Source organism: Micromys minutus (assembly GCF_963924665.1).
Source record: "Micromys minutus genome assembly, chromosome: 10".
NCBI classification, from domain to species: Eukaryota; Metazoa; Chordata; class Mammalia; order Rodentia; family Muridae; genus Micromys; species Micromys minutus.
The window spans coordinates 46,476,409-46,488,850 of record NC_137979.1 but is presented as its reverse complement, the minus strand read 5'-3'; the positions used below and the strand labels follow the sequence as shown (position 1 = coordinate 46,488,850).

General features: G+C 45.8%; 1 pseudogene across 1 annotated transcript; it reads right to left on the bottom strand.

The window, feature by feature from the left end:
• Positions 1-6,878: 6,878 nt before the first annotated feature.
• LOC308426026 lies at positions 6,879-8,345 on the bottom strand (annotated as a pseudogene). The gene is made up of 2 exons: positions 7,835-8,345; positions 6,879-7,027 (listed from the first exon to the last, which is right to left on the bottom strand). The product of its transcript is annotated as an uncharacterized misc_RNA (transcript).
• Between the last annotated feature and the right edge of the window lie 4,097 nt (positions 8,346-12,442).

Genomic DNA, 12,442 nt, shown 5'->3' with positions numbered 1-12,442 from the left:
GGTGTTGGATGTGGAGGGAGGTGTTCTGTTCACAGAAGTTTCTGGGATTCTGACAACTGTTTCAGACCTGGGGCTTTTATACCCTAGACATAACAGGATTTTTCCTTGTTGTTGTTTGTTTTCAATGGCTCACGGGGAAATGCTCTAAGGAGGAAGTTGTTCAATATATTGCAAATCCTTGACAATTTTCTTTAAATAACTAATTGTAGATAGTGTTTGTATATGCTCATCAGTGTCATTTGTGCCCTTGTCATAGCTATGTGACAATTGTGGTCACAGGAAGGGGTCAGTCACATTTTCCTTTCATCTTGTACCTTTGGCTGTATGCAGAGTAGAAGAAAGGCTAGCATTACTGATATGTTCACAGTGTCAAACTCAATCTATGTCTGGGTCCAAGCTTGTTCCTCAGAGAAACCTGCTTATTCCAGACTACAAGAGGCAGCAAGCATGTGTTCTATCAGCTTTATCAAAGGTTATGTGGGCAGAAGGTGGCTGCTCTGGTCCTTTACATATGAAAATGAATCCAAATATGGGCCAGCAGAGTAAATGGAGACAAGGACCTAGAAAACATCAGCCAATTTAGATCTTCAATCCTTTTAGCAGCAGCACCAGTAAACATAGGTCATACACCCCTCTCAGCACATTGTCTTTACGAAATGAGGAAGTTAAATTCTGAGAGATGAATCCATATGCCTTTATTTGAAAGAAATTAAATCATAAATATGTTTTCAGAAAAATAATGTGCCCTTCTGTCAGCTTGACTGAACTGGATAAAGGCAGAGCGTATCTGGCATCAGTGTCAGGAAACAGTGGCTATCATCATGGTATTATCTCCGCTCTTCTCCTAAGGCAACTAGTATGGGCATCAGAGATTGTCCATTTTTGATCTCTCTTAAAAGTAAAATCATGCAGCATGTATTATCTGTTTCTTTTTGCTCAAAATTGTTTGTGATTTATGAACTCATTGCCCACAATGATCATTTGTTCAGAACTGTCAGAGCCATTGTAGGTGGGATGAAGCTTTGTTAATGTGTTTCATTGCTAATGTGTTTCGTATTTTCATTATTTAAGCTACCGTGAATCATGTTCTCATGGACGTATGTGTCTGCATCTTCTAGTGGAAGCTACAATATTCATCTCCAGAGCTTATTTGTAACACACTCCATCCCATCACCAAAGTTTAAGGAACATATGTGGAAGGAGGGAGAAAGGAGCTGGAGGATGGGAGGAAGCCTCTGAAGTGTCAATTTCTGAACTCGATGTGGTTATAGACATCAGGAACTCATCCAGCTCTGGCTACCTGCACCATGACCCGCCCACCATCAAAACAGCCAAAATTCCACCACAAATTCAGAGAAGCTTCCTGAATCCCATCTCTTCCTGAGGAACTGCTGGCAGTTGATAGCTGCTGCTGTGTGTGCAGGGGGATCATTCTGTTCTGAATGTATAGCCACTGAGAGATTTCCTATGACCCATTGTATGGGTCCAAGCACGTGTGTATACGATAAGCTCTAACTGGGCTTACTGGGTCATTAACAATACAACAGTTTTAAAAAAGGCATTCTTTTTTCCTACTACTGAGTTGACCTCAGCAGCATCTTATAAAATATAAATATGATTTATGTAATTATCCCACTGGGTTTTCTCATGGAATAATATATCCAGTACCATTTGCATTTGTTTTTCTGCAAAAACAGGCTGAGTGAATTGAATATATTGGTGGTGAAGCCACAGATGGGGGCTGACTACATGAATTGAATACTATGTGCTGAGAATTTTCTGAACATGCTCAGTAGTACCAAAGAAGAAGGACTCAAACATACTGTGCCGTGTTCTGGGTCTTCACCTGGCTGGGATGATAGGGAAGGAAGAACAGACACAGCGAAGATGGGATCGAGTGGCCTGTGCTTGCTCTGATGGAGGGTACCAACAACTCAGCCTCCTTGTGGTTATTAGGCACAGCATGGGGGGGACCGAGCCCTGGGCAGGGGCTGGGAACAGGGAGGGCTTTGCCTATTAAGGTTTGGTCTTGCTGTCTAGTGTAATAATAAATGTGGGTCCCCAAGACCTGGGGTCTGTAAGTAGACCCAAGTAACCCTGCCCTTGAGGTATTTCTGATTAGCAAATAACGATGCCAATAGCTAATAGCTGGGCAGAAGGGATATGGGTGGGGTTTAGTTTTCCTGGGTTTGGAGTCAGAGGAGAGCCATGAGAAGAAGGTAGAGGAAGAGAGAGAAGCCTCCATGGGTTAGGTGAGTTATGAAAATGTGGATCTGTTAAAATAAATACAAGAGGCTTCAATTTAGTCTTTATAGTTACACTTTTCTCTTCTATTCAGATTGACCATTTCTTTATAATTTTTGTAATATGTTTATTTCTCTGTTCATTAAACACCACATGGTTTGTAACTTTTATTTTCAGTTTGTTTGTAATTGTCTCAGATGATTATATGCTCTACTTGTTAGCAGTCAAATTGGTTACTTTTCCTGGAGATGAAATCTTGTTTTTCCTCATTGTAGGAGCCAGAGACATCAAGAACACAAGAAAACTCACAGAATCAAGTATCCTGGGTCCATAGGGGCCAACAGAGACTGACCTGCCAACCACGGAGTATGCATGGGCACTGACCAATGCCCTCTGTGCATAGTAACAGTTGTGTAACTTGGTCTTCTTGTGGGACTCCTAACAGTGGGAGCAGGAACTGTCTCTGACTCTGTTGCCTGTTTTTGGAACCCTTTAGACCTGTTTAGCTTCCTTGTCCAGCCTCAGTTGGAGAAGATGCACTTTGTCTTACATCTTACTGCAAGTTGAGAGGCTATGGCTGGTTGATTTCCATGAGATGCCTCCCCTTCTGTGAAGAGTAAAAACAAGGAGGAGCAGATGCGGGGGAGGGGAGGTGGAGTTGGAGGACTGGGAAGGAAAACAGTATAAATTAATTAATTAAAAAGTGTTTCTTCAAGATCTAAGATATGTTTATCTGTATTTTTATAAGAGACTCACAGGTTGGTTTGTTTGTTTTCTGAAACAGGGTTTCTTTGTGTAGCACTGACTGTCCTGCCATCCTGGCTCTGTAGACCAGGCTGGTCTTGAATTCAGAGATCCATCTGCCTCTTTCTCCTGAGTGCTGGAATTAAAGGCACGTGCCACCACCACTTGGTTGAGTTTCAAGGTTTTTTTTTTTAAAGTCAGTTTTAAGTCTTTAGTCCACCTGGGTTCTATTTCTGTAGGTTATGTGCAGTGGAGGGTACTCTAAGCACTGCCAATCTCAGTTCACAGATTACGGACCGTGCTCTGGAAATGCGTAGACTGCTGCCCATCTTCATTCAGAATATTACAACCTTTACTCTTTCTCGCCAGTGTTATTACAAGTTAACGTTCCCCCAGACGGCTATTTGTACAGGTAACCGTAAGAATGGGGCATAAAATATGCAATTTCTAAAAGATCAACAATTTCTAGATGATCTTCTCGCCTCAACATTCTGAAATGACTCAGCAAGAAAAGGTGCCTGCTCCAAGCCTGAGTTTTGAGCCCCAGGAAACACAAGGTGGAAGGAGAAAAATAATGTTCATAACCTGTCCTCTGATCCATCTCTCCATACTACATACACACACTGTGAAAAAAAATTTTTAAAAACCTGAGACAGTTGCAAGTACACTGTGGCTGAAAAATACTTGAAGGTCATCACCAATGGCTTTTTTAGTCAAGAGAATAAAGGGTTTAACATGACTTTCTAGGCTTCTAAAACTAGCTCTTTTGCTCCATGGTTAACTGGTTACTTTGGTGTTGGGGTGAACTTGGGGATGTTTTGTTCAAAAAAAAAAAAAGGTAGTTGGGCCTAGGCAGGGAGGGAACCCTGGACAACCACTAGTCCTTCACTAGGGGACCCAGGTAGGGAGCTAGCCTGAGATAACCTTCAATTTGGCCATACAGGCCTGAGTGGGCAGACCATGCCTGAGATGGCTTCCCTCCAGTATCACACTGCATGGGTGGGGGGCATAGCACTCCGGAGACCACACCTGAGATGACCCCAGATACCCAGAGATCACAGACAGTACTAAGAGGAGCGAGTAATCATGGGCCAGTGTGCTGGAGGCCCTCCATGGAGATCTCTGGTCCGGCTAGGTGCGCAGGTTCAGGTGAAAGGGAGAGACCTAGGGCAGGGATAGGAAACTACTTCCACTGTCTCAGCTGCTGGAGCTGTTCTGCCTCCTCACCTGCAGAGGAGGATGGGGGGGGGGCGTTGCCCTAGTTACTAATCTGTCTCAAACCTCTTTACAGGGGGGTTGTGGGGGGCTGTAGCTTAGCTAAGTGAGAGGGGCCTGATATTCTGGGAGATTAGGAAGCTCCCACGGTCCCTTAGAGTCCCCAGGGCTTCGACCTATCTCCACCAGGAGGAATCGGGCTACTTTTCACAGCCCACTGCCCTACAAGTAAGTTGTGGAGAAATGGAAGAGAGCAGGAAGCAGAAGGATGTGTGCACAGTGAAGAGAGGCAGAACCGGAGACTTGAGGATAGTGAGCAACAGCTCGATGTGAGTAGCCCGTGATGTCATCTAAGACCATGATGGGTCCTGGCCTGTGTTGACACTGGGGGCTAACACCAAAACTCAGGCAGATGCCACCAGTGCCAGAGGCCATGTTGATTTCTGAGCGCTGTGCAGTAACTGGTTCCACCCCTTGCCTGGGCATCATGGGAGAGCTCACCCTGAGGTTGTGAAAGCAGGAGAGGTGAACCCCTTTGCCACCCCCACACCAACTGCAGTACTCCCGAGAGCAGCCCTCGAATTGCCCAGGGGGTACAGTAGAACTGGCCCCTGGTTGCAGGAGTTGCTAGTGAACCAGCCCTGAGGGTACGAGTGGGGGAGAGCCAGCCCTGACACGATATCCTGTGCATGGGTGAGACGGAGATACCGTCCTCCCCCTTTGCCCCTTGCCACCTATGGTAGTTAGAGGAGCTGGCCCTGAGGTCATCAGAGCTGGACAATTGGCCCTACCTTTCACCTGCTGCATTGATAGGGAAAGCCAGGCTTTTACCTCACCTGGACAGCACAGGAGATCTGTCCCTGGTTGTGGGGGATATGGGTGAGCAGGTCCCATATGTGTAAGAGAGCCAGCTGGTCTTGCCTCTTGTCTGCTGTACAATGGCATGGGTGAGGGAGAAATGCCCTCCACCCCCACCCCTCACCACCTGTGGCAGATGGGAGAGCTGGCCCAGTGGTCATGAGAGCAAGAGAGCTCTCCCAGCCCGGCATCTGCTGTAGCGCCCAGGAGAGCAGGCCCTGCACCTCATCTGGGCTGCACAGAAGAGCTGAAACTTAAAATGGTGGTGTAGGTGAGCTGACCCCACAACTCGTCTGCCCTGTAGTGGTACAGAGGAGAGAGAGAGATGCTCCCTCCCCCACTTTATCCCTTGCCACCAATGGCAGGCCAGAGAACAGGCCCCTGGTCATGAGAATGGGAGAACTGGCCATGTCCCATACTGGATGCAATACTCTGGAGAGCAGGCTCTGCGCCACACCTGGGTAGCACAGTAAAACTGGTCCTGACGGCACGGGTTTGGATGAGCCAGCCCAGAGGGCATGAGAATGGGAGAGCTGGTTCTGCTCCTTGCTGGCTGCAGCATTGAATCAGCTAGCTGGAGAGCTAGCCACAGTAGGGCGAGTGTGGGAGGGCTGGTGAGTTAAACATCTCTGATACCTCTCAGGCCCAGATCCAGGGCTTTGATTTGGCCCATCCCAACGTCTGCCCCACCAATGAACTGCAGGAACACTTGAAGTTGGCCAGTTCTACAGATCCAAAGCTAAAGGGTCTCCAGCACACAGGGCAACAACAGGATATCTAAGAAGAGTCATCTCGGTGAGGGTCTAGTATTGATAGTGTAGCAGGAGCCAGATGCCTCGAGCCAGACCAACGACTCAGCGCAATGAACATTTGAAAGCAAAGAAGTGTGGGCAAAAGTGTATATTGTTGGACACACTGTGATACCCTACAGATTCCACAAGGAGTTTTTTTTTTTTCTTTTCTTTTATGGGGGAGGTTGCAAGGGTGGAGGGAGGGTGCAAGGGAGATGAGTGGAATTGGAGTGCATAATGTGAAATTCACAAAGAACCAATAAAAAGGTGTGTGTGTGTGTGTGTGTGTGTGTGTGTGTGTGTAAAGGTAATTAGTAAATGACAGAGAGAATCATGAGCTGCACAGGTTCCTGGTGTTCACTGTGCTTCATTAAGCCCATTGTCACTGCAGACCTGCAGCCAGGAAGTCCAGCTCTCTGGATGATGCTCTCTGTCTTTAGCTACATCCCATGCGCTGTCTCTGCCCAAGTCGGAGCCTATGATGTGGCTCAGATGAGACAGCATAATATGACAAGCAACACACAGAAACGCAACGCAACACAATTCAGTTGGCAATCGAGGAAAGACAACTTTATTAGTAAACCCTAGAGAATGGCTCTTTGACTAGGAATACAATGCTATGATTTTACAAATGAGTTACATGATGAGTCATGGTAATTCTAAACACAGGGAAATGAAAGGGTGACTAATACTGGAAAAATCTGAGTGCTTTCTTTCTTTCTTTCTTTCTTTTGCTTTTATAAACTTTCTGTGAGTTGAAAAATGAAATAAACAATTTTCCAAGACTGAGACTGTGCATTCAGGTCAAACAACAGATAGCTTTGACTAAGAACTAGAGGGCTGAGGAGAAAAGCATTAGAAGCTGCACTAAAAAGCAAACACACTAATCTGCTAACAAGGCGACTGGTAGTTAGACAGTATAAGGATCATTTTTCAAGGAATAGCACTGAGTTTGGTTTACTGCATCTATCAGGTAGGTTTGATAGAAGGTTAGTTTATGTAGACAGTGTGTTTGTGGTAAATTGATCAACAATTGCAGGGCTCACAGCAGCTGGACCCGCAGCCTTGGGACAGGCATCCAGGAACACAGACACATGTGGGCTGGTAGCAAGTCCTGGTGCAGGTCACAGGTCCTGAGCAGGCTGGCTGGCAACAGAGGTTGAGGCAGAAGGGCTTGCAGCAGGGCTTGCAGCAGCTGGACTGACAGCAACAGGGCTTACAGCAGCTAGACTGGCAGCAGGGCCTGCAGCAGCTGGAGATACAGCAGCTGGGCTGGCAGCAGGGCTTGCAGCAGGGCTTGCAGCAGGGCTTGCAGCAGCTGGAGATACAGCAGCAGGGCTTGCAGCAGCTGGACTGACAGCAACAGGGCTTACAGCAGCTAGACTGGCAGCAGGGCTGGCAGCAGCTGGAGATACAGCAGCAGGGCTTGCAGCAGCTAGGCTGGCAGCAGCTGGAGATACAGCAGCAGGGCTTGCAGCAGCTGGAGATACAGCAACAGGGCTTGCAGCAGCTGGACTGACAGCAACAGGGCTTACAGCAGCTGGGCTGGCAGCAGGGCTTGCAGCAGCTGGAGATACAGCAGCAGGGCTGGCAGCAGGGCTTGCAGCAGCTGGAGATACAGCAGCAGGGCTTGCAGCAGCTGGACTGACAGCAACAGGGCTTACAGCAGCTGGGCTGACAGCAGGGCTTGCAGCAGCTGGAGATACAGCAGCAGGGCTTGCAGCAGCTGGACTGACAGCAACAGGGCTTACAGCAGCTGGAGATACAGCAACAGGGCTTGCAGCAGCTGGACTGACAGCAACAGGGCTTACAGCAGCTGGGCTGGCAGCAGGGCTTGCAGCAGCTGGAGATACAGCAGCAGGGCTGGCAGCAGGGCTTGCAGCAGCTGGAGATACAGCAGCAGGGCTTGCAGCAGCTGGACTGACAGCAACAGGGCTTACAGCAGCTGGGCTGACAGCAGGGCTTGCAGCAGCTGGAGATACAGCAGCAGGGCTTGCAGCAGCTGGACTGACAGCAACAGGGCTTACAGCAGCTGGGCTGGCAGCAGGGCTTGCAGCAGCTGGAGATACAGCAGCAGGGCTTGCAGCAGCTGGACTGACAGCAACAGGGCTTACAGCAGCTGGGCTGGCAGCAGGGCTTGCAGCAGCTGGAGATACAGCAGCAGGGCTTGCAGCAGCTGGGCTGGCAGCAGCTTGGCTGGCAGCAGGGCTGGCAGCAGCTGGGCTGGCAGCAGGGCTGGCAGCAGCTGGACACACAGCAGCAGGGCTGGCAGCAGGGTGTGCGGCAGCAGCTGCTCACACAACTTGGTTGGAAGCAGGTCCTGCAGCAGGTGGTTTGACAGCAAGGCTGGCAGCAGCTGGAGCCACAGCAGCTGGGCTGGCAGCAAGGCTGGCAACAGCTGGTCACACAGCTTGGTCTCCAGCAGGTGGTCCTGCAGCAGGTGGTCCTGCAGCAGGTGGGCTGGCAGCAAGGGGAGCAGCAGGAATTGGTCATGGTGTAAAATGAGGAGGGAGGAGTTTCTATTCACAGGTGAATTTTCTAAAAATCTGTGTTTTTTGCTTTGTTATTGTGCCTTTTATATGTGATGCTCCAAAGTATGGGCCAATGAACAGAACTTGTGTGTGTCATTGTTTATGCAAATTTTCTCATTTCAAGGAAGATGTTGCTCCTTAAGCATTTTGAATTTTACCTTAGTAATAGATGTTTACTTTCCTAATTGGTAAATAAACAATTAAAATCTTTTCCTGAAATGAGAAACCAACTGCCACTCACTATATCAGCTTTAACACTAATGTTTTTTGTTTGTTTGTTTTGTGTTTTTTTCTTATAGTGTGGACAAAATTTTAATATTAATGTTTAGCTTAATGTTTTAAACTTTCAGTGTCTGCCCCAGAAGAAATTAGCACACATTTCAGTTGTGTGTGTGTGTGTGTGTGTGTGAGTGTGTGTGTGTTCTTATAAAATACAATGAAAATGGATGATTGGTCTTGACTGTTTCTAGTAATAATCCTGTCTCATTTTTGCATACTATAAATGATATAGTTGTGCAAGATTGCATTAAGACCCAATAGTTTCTAAACAGTGCCACTAAGTGACCATAAAAAATGTGCATGCAGAAAATGGTCTTCAGAATTCACGTGTGCCTCTCCGAAGCCAGAAATGTTCCTTCTGGATATTGTTCCACTTCAATGTGAAGGAGACCATTAGGATTTCATTAGCAATTTCATTGTGTGGCTTGTAAAAAGAAAACAAATGGTTTGATTTCTTCCACAGTTCACAGCTCTCAGCAGAGACCAACTTTCAAAAAGATATAAGCCAGCGATGTTTGGAATAGCCAAGTACCTGTTAGAAGATGATGCCTGTCATTCAATTGTAATAGATAGGCATCCATGTCACTTGCTCTGTTACCAGTATGTACTAGAACTGACATAAGATGGCTTCCCTCTTCCCATAGTTGACTTAATTGATGTTTCACAACTTTCACATTTTGTCCCTTACAATTTCCGACTTAGATGGTTCCGGTGACCATCTTTTTATGGTTGCTTACAGCTAGTTTAATGCAACCGTCACAAATTCTTCGGATTTGCTTTCCAATCCTGATTTTCCTGGTGGCACGAAATCTATACAGCTGAGAAGTGAGGTGTATTCCCATGAACTCTTGAGAATGTAGCGACAATCCATCACCATCTACCCAGACAAGGAACTGACAAACGACTCCCAGCAGTTCAGAGCTTCTGTTGATCTCAGCCCAGCCCCATCCACAGCGATCCAAAGATCACAGTGCCAGGCCTGCTGGGATAGCTACCGTGTCTTCATTCTTAAGTTCTTTCCCAACTTCATCCATCTCTAAAGTACTCTGGTGATACTCATTTCTCTTTATCCCTCTCCATTCTCATCAACCCCTTTACTCTATGTGTCCTCATCCTGCTTCTATGTCTGTTTTGTGAGATACTACATCTCCTTAAGTCCGTTTGTATGTGCAGGGGTGGGAATAATTACAAGGGTAACTTAACAGTGGCTACACCATTACTCCTCTCACCAACCATTAACTGTGGAGAGCTCTTCAGGAAGGGCTGAGTCTCATTGACTTTCCCCTGCCGTGATGGATCATTGACTGATACAGTTTTATATAGGTAATCATGGTACATGTGAGTTCATGAGTGTGACAGTCATGTCATGTCCAGGAGATCTTGTGTTGCATGGCATGTTTCTTCATCCCCCAGCACTGATACTCTTTCTACTTCCTATTCTGAAGAGCTTTCTGAGCCTGGATGGAGTGTGGGGTAGGGTGGGACAGGTGATATAATATCTCACGTAAGGCTGAGATCTCAATAGACATGTGTTTTAATTCATTTGAGCCTGCATTTACTACAACCCATGGCAGAAAAACCAAAAAGTAAAAACCTTCTTGGACCATGGATGACCTGGTTAAATATATAATGCATTTGTGATTGTACATGGAATAGTTGTATCATATTAGGTACAATTACGATCTGCTTATTGCTTTCATATGAAAATTAAGCATGACATAAAGAGATATGATTGTGTATCAAATGGAAAAGGGCTGTTCTTGTGAGAGCTATCCTTGGTTGTCAACTTGACTACATCTGGAATTAACTAAAGACTAGGGCAAACCTCTGTCAAATTGCTTATCTTAAGTAATTTGACGTAGGAAGACCTACTTCTAATATGGATCTTCGAGGTGGAAAAACAAGCCTTTAATACAGATCTTTGGAGGTGGAATATCCACCTTTAATCTAGACCACACTTGTCCTAGATGAAGGACAGAAGAAGGGAGCTTGCTTTCTGCCAGCTTGTTCTCAGACTTGCTAGCTAGCAAGTCTGTTTCTTCACTGGCCTTAAAACCCGCTTATTTAGGATTCTGGCATATACTGAAGACCAGTGGAGATGTCCAGCATCATGGAGTAAAGAAATACTAGATTTATTTATTTATTTATTTATTTATTTATTTATTTACTATAAGTATATTGTTGCTATCTTCAGACACACCAGAAGGGGGCATCAGATCTCATTACAGATGGTTATGAATCACTATGTGGTTGCTGGGATTTATACTCAAGACCTCTGGAAGAGCAGTCAGTGCTCTTAACCACTGAGCCATCTCTCCAGCCCCAAAATACTAGATTCTTGGACCTTCTATTCATAAATAGCCATTGTTGGAGTAGCTGGACAATTGTGTTAGGCTGGTTGATGAATAATAAGGAATAAATTCAAGTGTAGCTGAACACCTCTCTCGGTGGTCTTTCAGATACTGTAGAAAGAAGTTGAAGCTCATTTCAGTGATAGCACGCTGTTCTAAGCAAAGCTTAGGGAGCAGGTTTGCTATGGGAACATGGGTTGTTCACAACAATTGAAGATGGCAGTCAGCAGGAACATTGGCAGTGGCTGCACAGGCAGAAAGAGTTGCAACAGAGTCAAAGGCAGGTGTGCTAAAGCCACTGGCCACACAGGCTGCTCTCCAATGGGTAGTCCTGCAGTAGTTGGGCTGGCAGAAAGAGGAACATCGTGGTGTGGGCCCTGGTGACTCATGGGAGGTGGGACTTCTGAGGGGAGACAAGTTTTTCTATTGCCTGCAATGGTCTCTGTGGGATCTTTCATGTACTGTTTCCCAGCATAGAACAAAGGAGAACTTAAAGTTTATTAGTTTTAAGTTACACTAACTGTAGTTTGCGATAGGACTGACAGATCAAAATATGATGTGGAAAAGAAGCAAATTAATGCTTTTATTTTATATGTTAAGTTTGAAATAATATGCCTTCTACCATTCTTACTTCTTCATAAATTTTCAATTTATCATACTGATTTTATATTAATATAATTTTGCTATTGTATACTGAGGTCTGACTTTTGTATCTGATGTGTCCATGTTTTCAAAGATTTTTATTTTAATTTATTTATCTTAGGTATATGAGTACACTGTCATTCTCTTCAGACACTCCAGAATTGGGCATCAGATCCCATTACAGATGAATCTGAGCCACCACGTGTTTGCTGGGAATTAAACTCAGGACCTCTGGTAGAGCAGTCAGTGCTCTTAACTGCTGAGCGATCTCTTCGGCCCTGGTGTATCTATGTTTACGTCTAATTTAAATACCCTCCAAACTGGAGAGGCTGTATTTCTCCGTCTCAGGAACAGGGAGTTAAATGTTTGGAGGACAAGGAACAACTCATCCTATGCTTAGTACAGCAATGAGACACATCAAAAACAAACATTAAAAAAAGTAAAAGAGGCGCAGAATGAAGTGCTTCTGCCATTTAAAAGGGCTCCTCAGATGAAGAGCTCACCCCATGAACATCATGCAAACATCCATTTAAAGGGTGAATAGACAGTGTGTCAAGACCAGCATGTCTGGGAAGGTCATAGTCAGAAAACAATTACTAGCACAATGATGCTAACTCAGCTGCAGGATGCTGATCTCCACACCAGTCAGTTTATGTCTCTGGAGAGCCACCTAGAGTCTCTGCTCAGGACGCCATGGTCACCTCATATAGTTTCATGTACTTTGACCAGGATTAAGTGTGGCCAAAGCCTCTGCTAAAAATTCTGTGCCACCCCCGATGTTGGTAGA